This window comes from Ceratotherium simum, chromosome 27 (genome assembly GCF_057802395.1).
Source record: "Ceratotherium simum simum isolate JZ-2026a chromosome 27, ASM5780239v1, whole genome shotgun sequence".
Classification (NCBI taxonomy): Eukaryota; Metazoa; Chordata; class Mammalia; order Perissodactyla; family Rhinocerotidae; genus Ceratotherium; species Ceratotherium simum.
Window position 1 is genome coordinate 26,908,903 of NC_141926.1, and position 22,673 is coordinate 26,931,575.

Below are 22,673 nucleotides of genomic sequence, written 5' to 3' on the forward strand. Positions count from 1 at the left end.
GGTTCCTCTTAAGTTAAAGAATTTATGAAAAATACAAAGAGGTTGGAGTTGTGTTTATTTTGTAATAAAATCTTTACATCTTAGCTAATAGTAATTAGCATCCTGCTAGGAAAATATGAAAGACCTTAGCATTCCTGTAATTTCTCCCAATGTGCTTTGTTATTTACACTGTTATTATAGTTTATGCAGTTGAAAAAAAAATTGTATGATTTTTTTTTTTTTTTTGCTGCGAAAGAATAACCCTGAACTAACATCTGTTGCCAATCTTCCTCTTTTCTTGCTTGAGGAAGATTAGCCCTGAGCTAACATCTGTTGCCAGTCTTCCTCTTTTCTTGCTTGAGGAAGATTAGCCTTGAGCTAACATCTGTTGGCAATCTTCCTCTTTTCTTGCTTGAGGAAAATTAGCACTGAGCTAACATGTGTGCCAAATTTCCTCCACTTTATATGTGGGTTGGTGCCATAGCATGGCTGATGAGTGGTGTAAGTCCCTGCCCGGGATCTGAACCTGCGAACCCGGGCCACAGAAGTGGAGCATGCTGAGCTTAACCACTATGCCACAGGGCCAGCCACCATTATATGATTTTTAACGTTTATTTTCCAGTCCAGAGCAAAATTTCCATACTAGTTTAGTGTCATTTCTACATTTTAACAGAGTCAATACTCACTGCCAGTTTTTTCACCACAGTTTCTCTGTTTTTGAATTCTTTACTTTAATCTCTTAATTGGCTGATTTTTCTTAACGAGTAGTTCTTTTAATGGATCCTGCATTGCCCAACATTTTTCCTTTATGAAAATAGCTACTTGTTACTTTTATTCTTGAATAACATCTTGTCTGAATCTATTATTCTTGGGTTACACTGTATATTATTCTTGGGTCACATTCTATTTCCCTTTTCGAGGATTGTTTTAATTATCTATCGCTGGGTAACAAATTACTCGAAATTTTAGCCACTTACAACAAACCTTTGTTATCATACACAGTTTCTGAGGGTCAGGAATCTGGGAGCGGCTTAGCTGTGTGGTTCTGGCTCAAGATCTCTCATGATATTGCATCAGGCTGTGGGCTAGGTCTGTAGTCATCTCAAGGGTTGACAGAGCCTAGAGGATTTACTTCCAAAATGGTTCACTCATGTGATTGTGCTTAGGAGGCTGTTCCTCACTGTTGTTGGCAGAGAACTTTAGTTCCTCGTAGAATTGGCCTTCGTATAGCAGCTGGCTTACCTCAGAATGAGTGCTCCAAGAGAGAGCATGCAACCAGGACAGAAGCTGCAGGGCTTGTAGAACCAAGGCTTGGAAGTGACATAGCATCACTTCTGTAGGAGTCTGTTGGTCACACAGACCAACCCTGGTGAAATGAGGAGACTACACAAGGGTGTGCATACCAGGAGGCAGGATCATTGAAGGCCATCTTGGAGGCTGGCTACTACTACTCTTTGCTTTCTGGCGCTGAGTATTGCCATGGAGAAGTCAGAAGCCAGCCTAAATTCTCTCTATAAATCCTAGATGCCTGAAAAGAAGAAATCTTTATTATTGAAGCTCATTAGTTTGTCTCTGAATTGAATGTTCTATATCAAATTTTCTTGGAGATGATATTCTGTTCTGCAGATTCAGTTTTTGGTTCATTTCAGGGATATTTCTTGAATTATATCTTTGAATAAAAATGTTCTTACATTTTTGGGTTCTCTTCTTCAAGAACATCAGTTATACTTAGATTCTCTTTATCTCCCTTATCTATTAGCTCCTCTCTAATTGCTTCAATCTTTGGCCTTTTCATTCTGTTTCACTGTGATGATCTCTTTTAGTAATGTAGTTTTTACCTGCATTTATCACATCCTTTACCATTTATTATCAATTCATTATTTGTGTATTAATATTGTTTTGATCCTCATTTTTTCCTTTAGGACTACAAAATTTCTCTCTTTTCAAAATATCAGTCTGTTATTTGATCATTTTATCTGAGAGTTCTTGATTTATTCAATTCATGTTTTCATTAAGCTGTTTTATAGTGTAAAACAATTGTAAGATATTTTCTGCTGTTCCATTTTTTATAATAGGTGGCCCTAAATATCTCCCCGTATAATTTGGTCAGACCAACAAAAGTGAGAGAATATAGAAATAATATTAAATAACTCATTGCAACTTTCAATTTTCTCAGGTCGGAGGCACCACAAATGAGTGATTTTTTCTCTGCTCTTATGAACATGAAGAGGGAATGGCAGATACTTAAATAACTATGTGGCCCTACCAGTTCTGAGATGCCAGTAGGAATCTGGAAAAGACAACCTGAGTGCAGCTTTAGTAAAAGGAAGTTACCAGTAACATACAGCACTTTTTTCTCCCTAAAATTATATAATTGTTGATCCTTCTTACAACAAACTCCTAAAGATTATGCAAATTCTTTCCTTGGAATTTTGCCATAATAAATATTGTTTAAAATAGGGAAGCCATCAGGAGGAAGGTGTTGGGGTATCATTTTGATTCCTAAAGATTATAGATGTAATTGATTTGTCCTTTGTCCATGCATAATTTTATGAAAATCAAAGTTAGCAAGGTGTTCAATCAAAACATCTGAAATAGCTATTGGCACTGACCCCCCAGTAATTTCTAATATGTATTTCCAGAATTGTTTTATGTATATAACCCAAATATGTATATATCTTTTAAAACTACATACACATATATGTGGACATGCTAAAGATACTTTTTTGTACCTACTTTTTTTACTTATTGTTATTGGAAATCTTTTCATATCAGAACATAGAGATTTAATTCATATTTTTTAAAATGCCATGATTTAGTTACCCTCTTCTCTGCAGATAAATATTTATTTCCTTTTATTCATGTATACCTATGTACGTATATATGAAAGTATGTTCATAGGACAAATTCCCAGGAAAAATTAATGAAATTCTTAATGTAGGTTAGGTACGACCTACTAGGCTCCATTCTGTAAGAGATACTTCACTTTACTTGTGTCCTTTGAGCTTAAGCAGCTCAAATTTTAGAGGAGTTTATCATATTTGGGGTCCTCCTTAACAAGGTCTGAAACTCCCCCAAAATTGTGTCTTTTTTCTCCTTTTCATCTGATAATTTTTTTTTCTGAGAAAGATTGGCCCTGAGCTAATATCTGTGCCAATCTTCCTCTATTTTTTATGTGGGACGCTGCCACAGCATGGCCACCGACGAGCGGCGTAGGTTCATGCCCAGGATCTGAAGCCAGGCTGCTGAAGCAGAGTGCACCACACTTAACCACTAGGCCACGGGGCCGGCCCCTTTTTATCTGATAATTTTTAATTGATACTTTAAAAAGAAACAAAGGTTATTATTATTTTTTTTAAATAATTTTATTTATTTATTCCCCCCCCCCCAAGCCCCAGTAGATAGTTGTCTGTCATAGCTGCACATCCTTCCAGTTGCTGTATGTGGGACGCGACCTCAGCATGGCCTGAGAAGCACTGCGTTGGTGCGCGCCTGGGATCCGAACGTGGGCCGCCAGCAGTGCAGCGCGAGCACTTAACCGCTAAGCCACAGGACCAGCCCACAAAGATTATTATTGTATTGGAATTATGTAATTAATGATCTAGGTACAATTTATTAAATTTCTTGGATATTTGGTTCACTCAAGAGTGAGTCACTTCTGGGCCTGTGCAGAAGGCTATTTCTGAGTGTAGCACAGTGTCTGCCATTCACGTTGTTCTAGGCCAGTCTAGTTTCTAAAGGGAGGAGCTGTAATTAAAGACTAAGTTAAAAATGGGCAGAGCTATTTATTGCACGGAATATGGAGAGTGCCATCTTCCCCTTGCTTCTTACCAATAATAGCAACATTAGTACATTACTTAGCTCATGCTATAGACTGAATGCTTGTGTCCTCTCAAAATTCCTGTGTTGAAACACTAAACTCCAACGTGATGATATTAGGAGGCTGGCCTTCTGGGAGGAGACTAGGTCATGATGGTGGAGCCCTCATGAATGAGATTAATGCCTTTATAAAAGAGACCCCAGAAAGCTCCCACGCCCCTCCTACCACATGAGAACACAACAAGAACATGGCTCTTTATGAACCAGGAAGCAGGCTCTCACCAGACATCGAATCTGCCAGCACCTTGATCTTGGACTTCTCAGCCTCAAGAGCTGTGAGAAATAGATTTGTGTTGTTGCCTCTCAGTCTGTAGTATTCTGTTGCAGCAGCCAAAACAGATCAAGACAGTTCATAATAAGCCCTGAATAAATGTTAGCTAAGTGCTTTATATGCATTATGTCGTGCGGTATTAATCATGACCACAATCCTATCAGAGAAGTGCTATTGAAATTCCCATTTGATAAATATATGAATGTATGCCAGTATTGATATACCTAGTGAATGGCAATGTTGAATTTGAACTCAGGCCATCTGACTTCATAGATTAGACAAAGGAGATGTTGCCTTCTACTTCAGACATTGACCCCCAACGGCACACCTCTGCACGTTCAACAGCAGTAGTAGCAACTTTGCAAACATTGGCATCTCAGTTGCTACTCAGCAGATTGGGAGTGACCAGAGTTTTATCTAGTAACTGCAGTGAGTTGGAGAAAGAGAGGAAAAAAATGGTTCCAAGCACTAGACTAAGTTGCTCATGGAGAACAGTCTCTAGTCCCTCCCAGAACAATTCTGGAGGAATATGAGAAAACTGGAGCTCCCAAAGGAAAAAAGGAGCAGATCTAGGGAAATACAAATTTGTGGCTGCCTTTGTGCACAGTTTTACCCTAGGCCTGGCTTACCCAAATGTAAATACATACACATACACAGTTCCTGATACATGTGAGAACCAAAGTATTTAGACCATACATGACCACAAAGATACTGACTTTTGACACCTTCTCAGTAATGTGTTAGAAAACCCTGGAAGGAAGTAAGAGAAACAGCTCTGTACTTATTGTCTTGCTTGTTTGGCTCTGAGTCACCTGCTGATCCTTTCAAAACTGCATACCAGTCTTCATCCCGGATTGTCCCACACAGATTCATGCCAGCTGGGAACTTCCTGGTATGGGGCTAAATATAGAACTGTCTGGAATTCTCAGTCTCTGTCTGTTCAAAGTTCACACTGAAACACTCAGACTTTTCATCTACATCATGCTGTTTTCTAGATGTTTCTGTTTCTATTTGCTACAGTCAGCTCTGTGTACGTGGTATGATTCTCCTTTTACACTCTGCAAAATGGCTTTCTTTTGGCTTCGACCGCTGCGGTGGGAGGGTTTTATTGATGGCCTGCTTTTGGAGGGAAGTTGCAGGTGGAGTGCTTTATGAGGACTCTCCCACTATTTACAAGCAATTTACTTTAGTTATTGGGGGCATTACTCAATGCCATTGCCTTACTCCCATCCCTACCCCATTATTTATGATTAGTACACAGCCTGAAGCAAGACACACATTTGCATATGAAGAGCAAATTGTTAACAGTGAGGATTTGGAGTCTGATTGCTTTAGAGGCTAGTCTGGACCTTGTTCTTCCAAACTGGGTGACCTTGGGCAAGATACTTAACCTCTCTAATCCTCAATTTCTTTGGCTGTAAAATGGCAATTAAGTGACACCCAGCAACAATTCAAAAGTTCCCCCACCCTTTCTTTTGCATGTTTTAAACACTGAAAGGAGACAGTTCTCTCTCTCTCTTATTTATTTTTAAAGATCTTTTTTTTTAAGTTATTTTATTGAGGTCTTATTGACTTATAACATTGTGTGAATTTCAGGTGTACCTTATTATATCTCAGCTTCTGTATAGACTGTCATGTTCACCACCAATAGTCTAGTTTTTATCTGTCACCATACATATGTGCCCCTTTGCCCCTTTTGCCTACCCCCCTTACCCTCACCCTCTTCCCCTCTGGTAACCACTAATCTGTTCTCCTTATCTATATGTTTATCTTCCACATATGAATGAAATCATACGGTATTTGTCTTTCTCTGTCTGACTTATTTCGCTTAACAAAATACCTTCAAGTTCCACCCATGTTGTTGCAAGTGGCACAATTTTGTCTTTTTTTATGGCTAAGTAGTATTCCGTTGTATAAATATACCACATCTTCTTTATCCATTCATCCATTGATGGGCACTTGGGTTGCTTCCACATCTTGGCTACTGTGAATAATGCTGTGATGAACATAGGGGTGCATAAATCTTAAAGATCATTTTTATTTGGAGAAAGTAGTGTTGGGAACTAACATTTTTATTTGGGGTTGTGAGAAACCTTCAGTTTCTCTGAAATTTATAGTTCTTTTTGTTTTCTGTTTACCAACTTCTGACAAAATTTTAAAAAATTAAATTTGCTCAGAGATTTCACTGTCTATCAAGTGATTTTCAGTCTGGTAATGATGTTCTCAAACTAGAATTCTTTAATTTTTTGGAGGTTCTTTTTTTAAATAAATGAGAATGAGAAATTTATTCAAAAGGCAGAAGATGTTAGTGAATTAAGAACTAATGGCAGATTTTTCTTTTTATTGTGGTAAAGTATACATAGAGTTTACCATTTTAACCATTTTTAAGTGTACAGTTCAGTGGCAGTAAGTACATTCACATTGTTGTGCAACCATCACCACCATCCATTCTAGAACTTTTTCACCTTCCCCAACTAAAACCGTAACCATTAAATAATAACTCCCATTCTCCCCTCCCCCAGCTCCTGGCAACCACCGTTCTATTTTGTAATGGCAGTTTTTTTTTTTTTTGTGAGGAAGATCGGCCCTGAGCTAACATCCATGCCAATCCTCCTCTTTTTTCTGAGGAAGACTGGCCCTAGTCTAACACCCGTGCCGATCTTCCTCCACTTTTTTTTTTTTTAATAATTTTATTTATTTATTTTTTCCCGCAAAGCCCCAGCAGATAGTTGTAGGTCATAGCTGCACATCCTTCTAGTTGCTGCACGTGGGACGCGGCCTCAGCATGGCCGGAGAAGCGGTGCGTCAGTGCGCGCTGGGGATCGAACCCCAGGCCACCAGCAGCGCAGCGCGAGCACTCAACCGCTAAGCCACGGGCCTGCCCTCTTCCTCCACTTTTATATGGGATGCCACCACAGCACGGCCTGACAAGTGGTGCATCTGTGCGCACCCAGGATCCAAACTTGGGCCGCCAGCATCGGAGCACGCACACTTAACCACTACGCCACAGGGCTGGCCCTTGTAATGGTGGATATTTTTAAGGAGAAAGGAAGTGGGTTGGTGCTTCCATTGCCTGTGGCAGGCATTGCATTTCTGCCGCAGGTTTGTGCCATTTTCTAAACTATACCACTGAGATTTTAAACTGGCTTCTCTGCATCGTCGTTGAAGAGGAATGCCCAGCCAGTGCCGGGAGCCCTGAGTCCTTGCTGTCTGACAGCAGCCCCATCCTCTCCTGCTGCTTTAGAGAAATCAGTCCTACTCTCAATATCCTGTCTTAGGCCCTGCTCAGCCTCTGACTCTTCCTTCCAAGCCTTGAATTTCAGGCCAGGGACTCCAGCTGGTTTGACACCTGCCTGCCAACGCCAGATCAGTTTCCATCTCACCAGGAATTGACCATTCAGCACGTTCCTCCAGCCCAAATAACTGATCTAGTAAAGGCACTCTAGGCCTCAGGTGCTTATCTGTAAATTGAAGAGGGTGAATTGGGTACTCTCAAAGATATTTTGCAGCTCTAAAATTGTCACTCTCTGTTTAAGACAAATGAAAAGTAGTCCTAACTAATAAGCTAGATAAATTTCTCCTGTAGAAATTCCCTCCCCTATTAGTGTCTGTCATAATTTGATAAATGTTTTTTTTTCTTTGCTGGGATAGATTCACCCTAACATCTGTTGCCATCTTCCTTTTTTTGTTGCCCCCAGTACCTAGTTGTATATTCTAGTTGTGAGTCCTTCTAGTTCTTCTATGTGAGCTGCCGCCACAGCACGGCTACTGACAGATGAATGGTGTGATTCTGCGCCCAGGAACCGAGCCCAGGAACCGAACCCAGGCCGCTGAAGTGGAGCACGCCAAATGTAAACCACTAGGCCATCAGGGCTGGCTCTAAGCACAAATGTTGAAAGCGTTATGTTTGCTTTGAAAGTTAGGCTAATGGTCAGTAAAGGGTTGATGACTTTAGGAGAAAAGATAATCTGTTAGCCAGTACAAAGCATTTCATATCCTGAATATAATCCTGAAAATATTGAAGATCTCCTAGGGGCCTCTGGATGGACTATGTTGTCTTTGCATCAGATGGTTTTGACTTTCAGGCTAATACAGCCTTCGTCCAGGTGAAGGCAAGTAGCTTGCTATTTGATAGGGTTATTTGCATTTCAAAGCTAATCAGTATTAAATAATCGGCTGGTAAGAGAAGAGTAAGAGGGTCATTGTGTGTATTTTATTATTGTGTAAACTTGGGAAAACAAGCTGAGAGGCTGAGAGAGCTCGCTCAAATTCCAGCAGATAAGAAAGGAGCTTATATAAAAGTTCTCTTAATGGGTGAGTTTCTCATTTCCTCCTGAAGAGAGAACCGGGAGGGTCACGTGACTACTAGGCTTTATAAGGAAGTAACAACAAATTGTGGAGAGCACAACCATATTTATTTCTGACACAGACCTTATACTTAAGGTAAAAGCGCTTTTTAAATCTTTAGCTTTCATTCCTCTGTAACTAGATGGTTACTTTTCAGGATCTTTAATAGTATGAATTAATAATTACAATGTTTCATTGGCCAGTTCAGATCAAACTTGATTGTAACTCTAATTCAGTGGTTGTTTCTTTCTTTCTTTTTTTTTTTGTGGTGCGGAAGCTTGGCCCTGAGCTAACATCTGTTGCCAATCTTCCTCTTTTTGCTTGAGGAAGATTGTCCCTGAGCTAACATCTGTGCCAGTCTTCCTCTCTTTTTTATGTGGGACACTGCCACAGCATGGCTTGATTTATGTAACAATAGATTTTTTTTGAAGTAATCTTAAGTAGGAAAATAAGCTTTTGTCATATGTATGCATTAATTTTAAAAAAATTATTGGTTCACAAAATTGAAAAATGTGCAAATATATGCACTGCATCTTAACACTGGCCTATTATGCTAATATATATTGTAATGTATATTAGATATATATTAATATATATTGTAATGTATATTAGATATATATTAATATATATATACTAATATAATTATATATTTATTAATTTCTTTTGTAAGGATGAATTATTTGTTGAGCACCTATAGTATAGAAAACATTTTAATTAATGCTACTAGAGAAACAAAGATAGATAAAATGGGACCCTGATTCTCAAGAAGCTTAAAATTATTTGATGAAAAACTAAATAATAATAAATATTTCAAATAACATTTAAAACAAAAAAAAAAGAGATCTGTAGGAAACAGTTTAGATCATTTATGTAATTGATACTGATATTTCTGAACATACCGTAAAATTTCACAGCCTAGGCTCATCTGGAGAAGTTCTCTCAAAGGATGGATAGGATTAAATAGGCTATAAACTCCCTGATTAGTAGTGACCTGATCTGATGTAACTTCGTATCTCACACACTGCTTAATATATACTAGGCCCTCAGTTAAAAAAAAAAAGTAATGTACGCACGCACATATAATTTAAATGAGTGCTGAGTGTTTATTTTATTTTATTTTTTGGTGAGGAAGATCGGCCCTGAACTAACATCTGTTGCCAATCTTCCTCTTTTTGCTTGAGGACGATTGTCCCTGAGCTAACATCTGTGCCAGTCTTCCTTTATTTTTGTATATGGGATGCCACCTCAGCATGGCTTGATGAGTGGTGTATAGGTCCATGCCTGGGATCTGAACCTGTGAACCCCAGGGAAGGGGAAGGATCCCAGGCCAGTGGTAGAGTTTGAGGGAAACTACAGAGGTGATAGAGTTCAAGACATGCTGGGAGGCCAGAGAGAAAGTCTGTTTGGTGGAAGTGGAGCACTCTTACTGGAACGAATGGATAGGAGGATCTTCAACAGAAGGTAGGTTGAGGGAGATTTTGTAGACCTTAAATAATACATTTTAGGTTGCACCCTGTATGAAACAGGGAGGATGCATAAGACCTTGTGAAGGAAACAGAGATCTGGGCATGTTACTTCCAAGACCCAGGACCTACATGAGTTAAACCCAAATTCCTCAACCAGACTTCCATTCTTAAATTTCTCAAGTCTCACTTCATTCCTTAATCTCCTTGTTTTCCCATTCGTCTGACATCCTCATTTGGTCACTATACACACTTGCAAATCCCTCAGTTGGAATTAATCTTCCCATATTCTCAAAGGTCTCCTTGTAATCCATGGTTATAGCTGTTGTTAGTTTCCCTTTTGAGTGGACGTGGGTCTCAGGCACCAGATTGATGCATATGCAAAGGAGCACAGATAATGTCTTGTTCATCTTTGTATACACCACTCTCCAGTACTCAGTACAGGCTAGTACTAAGTGAAGGTTATTTGAAATAGTGATTTCTTATTATCGACTAATGAAAGTGCTGAATGTTGTTTCCTCTTACAAGCTGACATTAGTACACATTACAAGTAAGCCCAACATAAAAAGCTGCCTAATGGATGGTAAGAGGCGCCGTTATATAAATTCCTCTACTTGAAGTATTATTTCTACCTGAATCACAGGGTGTTTTTTTTTTTTTTTTTGTGAGGAAAATCAGCCCTGAGCTAACATCCATGCCAATCCTCCTCTTTTTGCTGAGGAAGACCGGCTCTGAGCTAACCTTTATTGCCAATCCTCCTCCTTTTTTCCCCTTTTTCTCCCCAAAGCCCCAGTAGATAGTTGTATGTCATAGTTGCACATCCTTCTAGTTGCTGTATGTGGGACGTGGCCTCAGCATGGCCGGAGAAACGGTGCGTCGGTGCTTGCCCGGGATCCGAACCCGGGCTGCCAGTAGCGGAGCGCGCGCACTTAACTGCTAAGCCACGGGGCCAGCCCACACAGGGTGTTTTTGATCCAACTAACATAGGTAGTTATGTCAAGTCTCAGAATGTTTGCCAGGGGTGAAAAAGAATTATGACAAAGCCTGGTTACTATTAGGAAAAAAAGTTTTCTTACTGAAAGAACATTTTTACAAATGATAATAAATAAACTTCTCATGAATGGACTTTATGAACTTCTTGGCTATATTAAAGAGAAGCAAGTTTTTTGCTGTTATAGCTTGATAAAAAAGATAGAAGGAATGGTCATGATAATCAAACGACTTTTTGTCATTTATGAAGGTCATGTCCTCAGCCATGTTGGGCACAGGGCTGGACTTTATGTCATGGGTTGATAAGAGTTATCAACATTTTACAAGAGAGAAACTTTATCTGAAAGCCAGCATTTTTATTGCCTAGTTCATAGTTGGTTTCGAATCTCTGCCTGTTTTGTGCTTACGCTGATTACTAAGTGTACTTTCATGTCAGGCATAGAGAGAGTCTCTGGACATTGAGAAAGCCACCAGACAGAGGCCAAGGAAAACAGAAACCGGGCTATTCATTAATGAATAGCCAGCAGCTATGAATGAATAATACAATGAATGCACAATAATCTACTTGTTTTGAAAAATGTTTATTAATCATTCCCAGAGGGCCTGAGCTAGGTGACTATGTCATAGATACTTTTTATCCCCTTCGGCAAATATACACCTGCAGAGAATGTCCCCCCAGAGCTCCACTCCCGAGAGTATGATGAGAATAGTGCCCTCTATTCTAATAGTGGCCGTGGCAGCCCTGACCTCCACAGAAGGTAGTCAATGATGATTCTTGAACAAAGGAATGAATGAATGAAGGTTCGTTCAGAATGAATGCTAAGGCAGAAGACAGTTTGACAAAAGCCATTTTTGAAACCAGGGCCATTATTATAATATTAGTCTAAACAGCATGATCCGTGAATAAACATGCAGTGCTGTATTAGCCATACCAGAGACTTAAGAAAATGTGCCTCCCCAGGAAAATCAGTTAAAAAAGAATAATTCCACATAAAATCACTTACAGATATGTTTCCTGCTGAAAATACCAGGGACAAATTCAACATCGATATGAAGCCTAGAGAATTATTTCTGAATATTGGTGCTCTCTTCGCGCACTGCCCTCCTCCACTCTTCCAACCCTGGGGCACAAGAGCTGCCCTTCAATTTGAGTAAGTAAGAAGTGTTGGTGAGTCATATTAGCTATTTCTAATACACAGACACATGAGAGAGCGATTTGATAAAGAATTTGCTTGCTAGCAATTGGATTTGAGCAAGTCCGGGCTTTGAGCCAGATTCTGGAGTGAGGCAGAAATGGGGACTAGAGAGAAAAGCTGTGGGCTTTTTGGACTAGAACAGAGAGAATGCAGATGTAAAACCAGGGTTTAATTTGGGTTGTGATTTAGAGTAGGTGTTGATTTAGGAAGATCTAAAAAGTATAGAATTAATGAAAAGGTTAATGATGGGCCTCCTGAAGTGAGAGAATGATGACAGGTTATGGAATATGCTTAGCTCCTAATCATTATGTATTTTTATACCTAGGTGCTGAAAAGTGGGAGCTAAAAATAAATAGTGGTACATTTTTAAATAGTAGATTTCTTCTCTTCCCTGAATTTCTAACCTTATTTCATGAACACGAACCTAATTTTAAAAGTAAAGAAACTTTGTACTTAGAAACAAAACTGAGAGACTCTATTAATCCTTCAATTTATGAGAAGTACTTATTGAGACTGGAGAATTATTATTTGTGTCCTTAGTTCTGATATTTATTTGTACATTTGGTGCCTTGTTCTACAAATAATTTAGGCAGAAATGATTGGTAACTTCAGACAACACCACCCTGATGCAAAACCTCCCTACCCAGCCATCTCACACATCTAGAACCCCGATGGGAAACTAGAATAAACCCCAAGTCTTTCAGCATATAAATAGATGTTACAAGATTCATGCATCAAGTCAGTCAGTACTGTCAACCATTAAAAAAACCACTCAGGCCCTCAGTCATTATTTATTTACTTTAATTTTAGACAGAATGGTAATAAGCTCAGTGATCTGGGTTTATGTAGCCCACAGGAGACCAGAGCGGCACATTGCTGCACATTTCCTTGGCATCAACAAGTATGCAAAGGGCTTTCATATCCATTATTAACTGCTCGAGGCAGACACGGCACTAACATCAAGAAGTGGCAGTTGACTGCCTGACAGCTCCAAGAACGCAGAAGAATTCTAAATAGTAGGCACATAGACCACAAGAATACACTGGTCTACAGCCATGATTAAAGGGAAAGAAGAGGCAGGCATACTGTTCTCAGGAGACATTGCCACAGTCCAGACTCAGAACCTCAAATGAATATAGAGGCCGTCTAGTCCAGCTCCCAGTCAGCACATGGGTCACCTCCATAGTTTTCTTCTTAGGTAATCAGACAGCCTCTGTGTTTATGTTGCCAGGGATGAGAGTCTCTCCAGTTGACAAGGAATCTGTTAATGATTAATTTTATGTGTCAGCTTGGCTGGGCCATGGTGCCCAGATATGTGGTCAAACGTTAGTCTGGATGTTTCTGTCAGGGTGTTTTTGGATGAATTAATGTTTAAATTGGTGGACTTTGAGTAAAGCAGATTGCCCTCCATATTGTGGGTGGGCCTCATCTAATCTGTTGAAGTCCTGAATAGAACAAAAGACTGACCTCCCCTGAGCAAGAAGGAATTCCACAGCAGATGGCTTTCAGACTTGAACTACAACACCGGCTCTTGTCTGAGTCTCTAGCTTGCTGGCCCACTCTGTAGATTTTGGACTTGCCAGCCTCTATAATCACGTGAGCCAATTCATGAAAACAAATCTGTTTCTTTCTATCTATCTATCTATCTATCTATCTATCTATCTATCTATTTATCTATCTATCTATCTATCTGTCATTCCTCTTGGTTCTGTTTCTTTGGGGACTCCTGAATACAAATCCCTTTTAAAATTAGGACATAATACATCACATAGTTCTGATAATGTCATTACTTTGTTAAAAATTCTTGATAGAAAATGTTCTTTGCAGCATTATTTATAATAGCAATAAGTTGGAATTAACCTAAATATCCATCAATAATGAATTAAATAAATGAATTGACATGATAGGACATATCCCTTACAGTAGAATACTATGACTCTATAGAAAATGATTGAGATAGAGCTATATCTGTGTGGTGACATAAAAAGATGTCCAAGATATGTTGTTAGTGAAAAATTGCAAATTGCAGTGAAACACATATGATCTCATTTATATGGAAATAGTTATATATGGTATAGTCTTATAGGAAAATAGTATAATTAAAATAGCTAACTGCGAACACTGAGGGCTTCCTACGTGGATGTACCGTTCAAGGAGCTTTACCTGTATTAATTCCTTTCATTCACGGAATTCAACAAATATTTATTACATGCTGATAGCCATTCAGCAGTAAATGAGACCAATAGTTAAAAAAATGGGGCGATTTTGCCCCTCAGAGGACATCTGGCCATGTCTGGAAACATTTTTTGTTGTCGCAAGAGTGTGTGTGTTTAGGGGGTTTGCTAACGGCATCTACTGGGTAGAAGCCAGGGATGCTGCTACACATCCAACAGTGCACCAGGCAGCTCCCCACTACAAAGAATTATTCAGCCCAAAATGTCAATAGTGCAGATGTTGAGAAACCCTGAACTAGACAAAATCCCTGCTTTCATGGAGTTGGCAATCATTCATTTAATCCTCATAACACCTCTATGAGGAAGGCACTATTATTATCTATTATTATAGTTGAGGAACATGAACCATAAAAAGGTTAAGTAAAGATATGAGCTAAATTGTTCACGGCTACCTCCGGGAATTGGGTTTGGTGGTGAACTTTCACTTTATACGTAATATATTCTGATATCTTTGAGTTTTTAATGATAAACTTGTTTTACCTTTATAATTATTTTTCTAATTAAAATTTGAGTTAAAAAGGATTTTAAAATTCTTTATAGCTCCCAATTCCCTGTTTAAAACAACCTAATATCCTCAACATAGCTCTCCAGGTCCTCCCTGGTCTGGTTCCATCTGCGTTTCCAGCAGTCTTTGCTTCTCCTTCTCACACACTCGACATTCCAGCTGCAGTCAGTTAATGTCTCTTTTGGGAGGCCTGTACTTTGGTTTGCTCGTCTTTCTTTTTTTTTTTTCCTTTAGTGTAACTTTATTGACTTGAAACATAATGACATTTCCCAAGGTACTCAAGCTATTTTCACATTAGCACTGGAAAAAAATCTGCCTAGTTAAATTTCTCAGAAATTTTTTTTTTTTGTCTTCAAACAACACAAATTTATGTACAGGATTGGTTCCTTACAGAAGCTCTAAAGGAGAATCTATTCCAAGCCTCTCCCCTAACTCCTGGTGGCTGCCGGAAATTCTTGGCATCCTTGACTTGTAGCTGCATCCCTCGTTTCTCTGCCTGTGTCTTCCCAGGGCCTCTCTCTCCTCTCCCATGCTCTCTCTCTCTTTTTTTTTTTTTTTTTTTTTAATTTTTTGTTTATTGCAGTAACATTGGTTTATAACATTGTATAAATTTCAGGTGTACATCATTATACTTCTATTTCTGCATAGATTACATCATGTTCACCACCCAAATACTAATTACAACCCATCACCACACACTTGTGCCGAATTATCCCTTTCGCCCTCCTCCCTCCCCCCTTCCCCTCTGATAACCACCAATCCAATCTCTGTCTCTATGTGTTTGTTTGTTGTTGTTATTATCTACTAGTTAATGAGGGAAATCATATGGTATTTGACCTTCTCCCTCTGACTTATTTCACTTTGCATAATACCCTCAATGTCCATCCATGTTGTCACAAATGGCTGGATTTCATTGTTTCTTATGGCTGAGTAGTATTCCATTGTGTATATATACCACATCTTCTTTATCCATTCGTCCCTTGATGGGCACTTAGGTTGCTTCCAAGTCTTGGCTATTGTGAATAACGCTGCAATGAACACAGGGGTGCATGTATCTTTATGCATTGGTGTTTTCAAGTTCTTTGGATAAATACCCAGCGGTGGAATACCTGGATCATATGGTAGTTCTATCCTTGACTTTTTGAGGAATCTCCATACTGTTTTCCATAGTGGCTGCACCAGTTTGCACTCCCACCAGCAGGGTATGAGAGTTCCCTTCTCTCCACATCCTCTCCAACACATGTTGTTTCCTGTCTTGTTAATTATAGCCATTCTGACGGGTGTGAGGTGATATCTCATTGTAGTTTTGATTTGCATTTCCCCGATAGTTAATGATTTTGAACATCTTTTCATGTGTCTGTTGGCCATCTGTAGATCTTCTTTGGAGAAATGTCTGTTCAGGTCTTTTGCCCATTTATTTTTTTAATTCTTTTAAAGATTTTATTTATTTATTTCCCCCCCGACCAAAGCCCCAGTAGATAGTTGTATGTCATAGCTGCACATCCTTCTAGTTGCTGTATGTGGGACGCGGACCCAGCATGGCCGGAGAAGCAGTGTGTCGGTGTGCGCCCGGGATCCGAACCCAGGCCGCCAGCAGCGGAGCATGCGCACTTAACTGCTAAGCCATGGGGCTGGCCCCCATTTTTTAATTGGGTTGTTAGTTTTTTTGTTGTTGAGATACATGAGTTCTTTATATATTTTGGAGATTAACCCCTTATCCGATGTGTGGTTTGCAAATATCTTCTCCCAATTGTTAGGTTGTCTTTTCGTTTTGTTGATGGTTTCCTTTGCTGTGCAGAAGCTTTTTAGTTTGATGTAGTCCCATTTGTTTATTTTTTCTATTGTTTCTCTTGCCTGGTCAGACACGGTGCTTGAAAATATGTTGCTAAGACCGATGTCGAAGAATGTACTTCCTATGTTTTCGTCTAGAATTTTCATAGTTTCAGGTCTTACATTCAAGTCTTTAATCCATTTGGAGTTAAGTTTTGTGTATGGTGTAAGGTAAGGGTCTACTTTCATTTGTTTGCATGTGGCTGTCCAGTTTTCCCAACACCATTTGTTGAAGAGACTTTCTTTTCTCCATTGTATGTTCTTGGCTCCTTTGTTGAAGATTAGCTGTCCATAGATGTGTGGGTTTATTTCTGGGCTTTCAATTCTATTCCATTGATCTGTGTGTCTGTTTTTGTGCCAGTACCATGCTGTTTTGGTTACTATAGCTTTGTAGTATATTTTGAAATCAGGGAGTGTGACACCTCCAGCTTTGTTCTTTTTTCTCAGGATTCCTTTAGTTGTTCGGGGTCTTTTGTTGTTCCATATAAATTTTAGGATTCTTTGTTCTATTTCTGTGAAAAATGTTGTTGGAACTTTGATAGGGATTGCATTGAATCTATAGATTGCTTTAGGAAGTATGGACATCTTAACTATGTTAATTCTTCCAATCCAAGAGCACAGAATATCTTTCCATTTCTTTGTGTCTTCTTCAGTTTCTTTCTGCAATGTTTTATAGTTTTTGGTGTACAGATCTTTCACCTCTTTGGTTAAGTTTATTCCTAGGTATTTTATTCTTTTTGTTGCAATTGTAAATGGGATGGTATTCTTAATTTCTCTTTCTGCGCCTCCAGGAAGGCTGCGGACCTGTGGGCTGCTCCCGGGCGGCCGTGAAGCTGGCGGCTTGTGAAGGCGGCGTTTTTCCTCTCCAGAAGGGAGTTTCTGCCTCTTCCACCTCAATTAAGATTGTCCTTTGTTGCAGGAGTTCCTCTTATCCAGCTTTCAGTTCTGTCTCAGGGGTAATTTTTCCACGAGTAGTTGTAAATTGGCTGTGTCCACGTGAGGAGGTGAGTTCAGACTCTGCCTACGCCGCCATCTTGACTTCTGTTGCTCGTCTTTCTATTACCTGTGAAACTAAATAGGATCTTGCTCATAAATTGTGAACCAAAGATAATTACAGAGATGGATTCCTTTTATATTGAACCAAAAATCTGCTTCCCTATAATAATCTTTGCCCGTTGGTCCTGGTTCTCTGCTCTAGGTATTTATAATTTATATCCAAGGCCTCTTCACAAGACAACACTACCAACATTTAAACATTTATCTTCTCTAAGTTTTCTCTTTGTAAGTGAAGCCTCTCTAATTCTTTCAGTCATTTCCCTGACTGGACCTTATTTCAAGACCATTTACCATCCTAGGTGCCCTCGAAAGCTCTACCTTGCCGATGTTCTTCCTAAAGTGGGGCGGGCAGTATGGTACATGAGAGTTCAGGAGTGAAATGAGTAGTTAGAAAGCAAACATTCTCTTACTCTTTATCTTTTCTGAACTTTGTATGTGTATGTGGGCCTTCGTTGCATTCACTTCCTTGGTGGTTGTGTCACACGTCACTGAATCATAGCTCATCATGATAATGAGAGATATTTATCATGGTGCTGAGTCATCAATAAAGCATTACACCATATTCATCAACAAAGCATTACATCATATTCAACACACTCTGCTTAAGAAGGCAGGGAATCATTTAATGCAATTTATATTTTTATATGGAATAGAAACAAATTCTTTTTAAAATTGATGTTTCTTAAAGAGGTGCTCACACTACAATCTGGAGCACTAAATTCTACAAAAAAACCCCACAGATTCCTCCAAAGATCTGGCAAGACAACATTTAATTGTATCATGAATCAGAATGAATCAAGAGAAACTTTTTTAGAGCTCAGCAGAAATCCTAAAGATTGAAGATAGATTGTGTGTGCTAGTGATTTCAAAGCTTGTTTTTGAAATACCCCAGAAGATTTAGAATAAAAAATGTTATGTGGTTTGCCAAAGGTCACTCAAGAAGTCAGTGACACAGTCTCAAATCCCAGGTCAGGGTCTGAAATACTCAAAATAAAGTGAACTTTAGGTATTTTACCTCTAAAAAGTTGTGCATTTAGGAGATGATGTGTTTGTGTGAACAAATGATTGGCGTGCACTCAGTTGGGTGTTATGTCTCTGCAAACTCTTCTTTATTTCTTTAGTTGACTTATCTATGAAACACTTGGTTTTCTGTCTCCTATTAGGAGCTATTCTTTCTACAACAATTTGAAATAAACAATAGCTATCAGTGAATACCTTTAGCAGTAGTTCACATGACCACAATTTTATCATTTACCTTCTCCATCGTCTGTTCTCCTCCAAGCAACAATCATCTTCTAGTAGTATTCTGATCATGTTACTGACCTTCTCAAAAGCCTCAGGGGCTCCCAAAGTTTTTTGAAGTTAAATGAAGATTTGGGTAATGGACTTAGAGACCCTCTTACGAATTGACCTTCCTTTATCACACAAGGCTCTAATTTTCCTCCCGTGTGGTGTTTCCACCCCAGTCAGGAGAGACTGTTTCCCCCCAAACAAGACTCACCACCCCAGGAGTTTGAGGACATGCTTGCTTTGTAAGAGCTCTCTCTAAGGCTATGAATTTTTACAAATGGAGTCTAATAGCTCCAATGGACTCATTTAAGCTACCTCTTCACAAACTCAAAGTGCAGTGGAATCAAGGTTAAGAGAAGGTGGCTTGAGGAGCCTGCTTTACTAGGAAGCAAGTTCTGGAATGAATACCTATTTTTTGGACTACTTTTATCAATCTACTCTTATTATTTATGACTTAATTCTTCATTGTGTCCTCCCTCTGAACCTTTTCCTGCAAGATATTGAATACAGAGAACATAGGAGAAAATAGTAAAAATAATAGTTAACACTTGACACGTGCTTCAGATATGTCAGGCTCTTTACCTACTTTATCCCTAATCTTCACAATAATTATACAAGGCAGAGATGGATACACTTATTCTAAAGTTGTAAAACTGGCTGAGAGAAGTTTAGTCATTGCTCAAGTTCCCATAAGTACTAAGTGCCTAAAAGGAGAGACAAAAGATAATTTGCCACTCGTTATTAGATACCCGTGTACCTTGCGGGGAGGGTGGAAGAGGGAGATTTGTGGGGGGGATATGTGTAAAAAATTCCAAAAGTCGTCCATAGATTCTGTTAGGAAAAAATGGAAGATGTATGGATTAAGAAGGTGAAGGAGTGGGTGTTGGGGGTGAGTTTCTCTAACACTGAGTCAGATTTACTTTGAAGTTGGAACCATTTGAATTTTTGAAAACAAACTGATGGGAAAGAGAGTGGATGGTAGATAGAGACTTGGAAAGTCGTTTATACTTTTATTTTCTCATGGGCTTACCGTTAAGACTATGGGAAGTCACATTTGGGTGGGGGTGTTTCTGTGTGGCCGACATTTAAATTGGATCCTAAATGGAATTGAAGGTTTGAGATCTGAGTTTTTGAAACACCTGGTTCAATAATATAAAATACAGTGATTTGAATATTTCAGCCAACTCACAATTTTCCATTATGAGAACCTGGGTGAATAATATCTACAAGTAATTTCTAAGTCTCAAGCCATTAGTTGTCCTTCATCCAAATTGACACAATATTTATCAAAGCCACTAACTGGAAACAATTGAGATGGGTTGAAGATTTACTTTCTGTTCCTTTCCAGATCACTCGTTTTTGTCTCATGAAGGAGCAATTGGAAGGAGATAGATATGGAAAGAGTCTTCACAACCTGCACATTGACCAATCAGCCTTTAAATAACTAGAATTTACTTTAAAATGGTGAAAATAAAGGTTACAACTTATCTGTGATGTATGTAACTTATTTGCCAGTAACAGTCCTTATTTTATAGTGTTTTATTTTTCTATTTGTGATATCTAAATATCAATGTTAACTCCAGTTTAGAGCACATGATAAGAAGCCAACGGCATTTCTCCCCTTGTTATTGTCTCTGGACTAGAGCCACATTTTTAAAGAGTTTCCTGATATTAACACTAATCTGGGCCTTTTACCATGTATCCTTAGGCAAAAAATTCAACTTGAAATGAAAAATGGAAATTCGTGTGTCTGTGTGTGTAAAGAAATGAAGCTAAGACAAATATTCTGAAAGTTAGCATGAGTCACAAAATTATATTACTTGCTATATGATCAGGACATAAACTGAGACAGGATGGCTATATATTGAAAGTTTAATCTGTACATTGAAGAAAGTTGAGAAGTAGTATAAAGTGATTACTATATGAAAATAAAAGTCAAATAATAAGGCAAGCAGTTTTTATCCTGGATAAGACTGTATTTCTTTAAGTCTTAGAACCTAAAGACCATCTGGAAATAGAGTTGACTTGGAGGGAGGATGAAGAGCTTGGAGCTGTTGGTGGGAAAACAAAACAACAACAACAAATTCTTCCTTTGTTCCTTGCTCCTCTGCCAATAAATATTAATTGACCTACACATTGACCTTCCTCATTGTCATCCCCAATTTAATTTGTTAAATATTCTAAATTTTCAAGATAAATCGGAGAAAAATTTTACCTTTTGCACCAGTGTAATTCCCATTCTCAGTTCCTGTGAACCTGGCAGTCTTCTTTTATATTCCCTTCCTCAGGGATAAGGCTTGAAGAGAGCCTTCAATACATGCTCATTTCCTGTGTAAGATTTATACATATCAGAAATTACCAGTAGAGGGGCCGGCCCCGTGGCGTAGCGGTTAAGTGCGCACGCTCTGCTGCTGGCGGCCTGGGTTTAGATCCCGGGCGCGCACCGACACACCACTTGCCAGGCCATGCTGTGGCGGCGTCCCATATAAAGTGGAGGAAGATGGGCACGGATGTTAGCTCAGGGCCAGTCTTCCTCAGCAAAAAGAGGAGGACTGGCAGATGTTAGCTCAGGGCTGATCTTCCTCACAAAAAAAAAAAAACTATATTTCCTTAATTCCTGTTCTAATAACTATTTCACTAAATGATAAATTGTTTTTCTTCACTGAAATTCTTCTTATAAGTAGAATAAGGGTGCTTTCTTACATATATATATTTCAGCCTAAACAGAATAACCCTTAATCAGAATGACTTCTCCATCACTCTGTAATGTCTCTCCTCCTTCTCCTATCCTCTTCTTTAGCTGGAAAAAAATAAATCTTACATGAAACTTTCTGCCACTCATTAAGCTCATATTAATTTCAAGCCTCATATTGATTGATTCATATTGATTGATTGATTACAAGCCTCCCCTGAATTTGTGGTACCTGATTTATTTTTAATTTTTAAATCAAAGTACCCCAAATTATTTTATCTTATTTCTATTTTATTAATTTTGACTATTTATGTGATAGCAATATAAGTAACGATTAGGATGCTGAGCCACATTAGCCAAGAAAATCTTAAAAATTAGAGAAATAAAGAGACATATCACTAGCTATTATAATGTGTCAAAAAGCTCAATAAATGAACTTGTATGGTACTGGTATTTGAAATGACTTATAGATCAGTGCAATAGAATTAACAGTCCATAAACATGTCTAAGTGTATTTAAGTGTTTAAAAAAGATGATAAAGGTAATTCAAATTTAGTGTGGATCAATGAACTGGTATCAAAAAAGCCTTTGACAAATCCTGGACTGGTATCTAAAACATCTTGACAAATCCAATATTCTTTCCTAATTAAAAAAAAAAAAGACAACAAATAGACCAATAAGAAACCCAAACTATCAGTGTAATAGGAAATGATGTAAACTTCTTTGACATTAAAATTATATATATATGTGTGTGTGTATACAATATACCAAAGCTAGCATCATTTTTAATGGAAGCTTAAGAAGTTTTTGTAATGAAAGACAAAGAACCCTATCATCACTACTAGTACACCTAGTTTAGAAGTACTGACCAATGTAATTAGACATGAGAAAATGATGAGAGTTATGAATATTTGAAAAGAGACACAATTATCATTATTTGC

The 22,673-nt window shown here is 38.6% G+C and overlaps 1 long non-coding RNA gene across 2 annotated transcripts in view; it reads right to left on the reverse strand.

The window, feature by feature from the left end:
* Positions 1-301: 301 nt before the first annotated feature.
* Positions 302-22,673, reverse strand: part of LOC147913457 (uncharacterized) — a 134,743-nt gene continuing 112,371 nt past the window's right edge. Inside the window, exon 6 of one of the 2 annotated variants that reach the window (XR_015548733.1) lies at positions 302-1,507. This is a non-coding gene — a long non-coding RNA (uncharacterized LOC147913457). Of the gene's footprint in view, positions 1,508-17,282; positions 17,766-22,673 lie in introns of those variants that run through there. The other variant, XR_015548734.1, reaches the window with a different exon arrangement.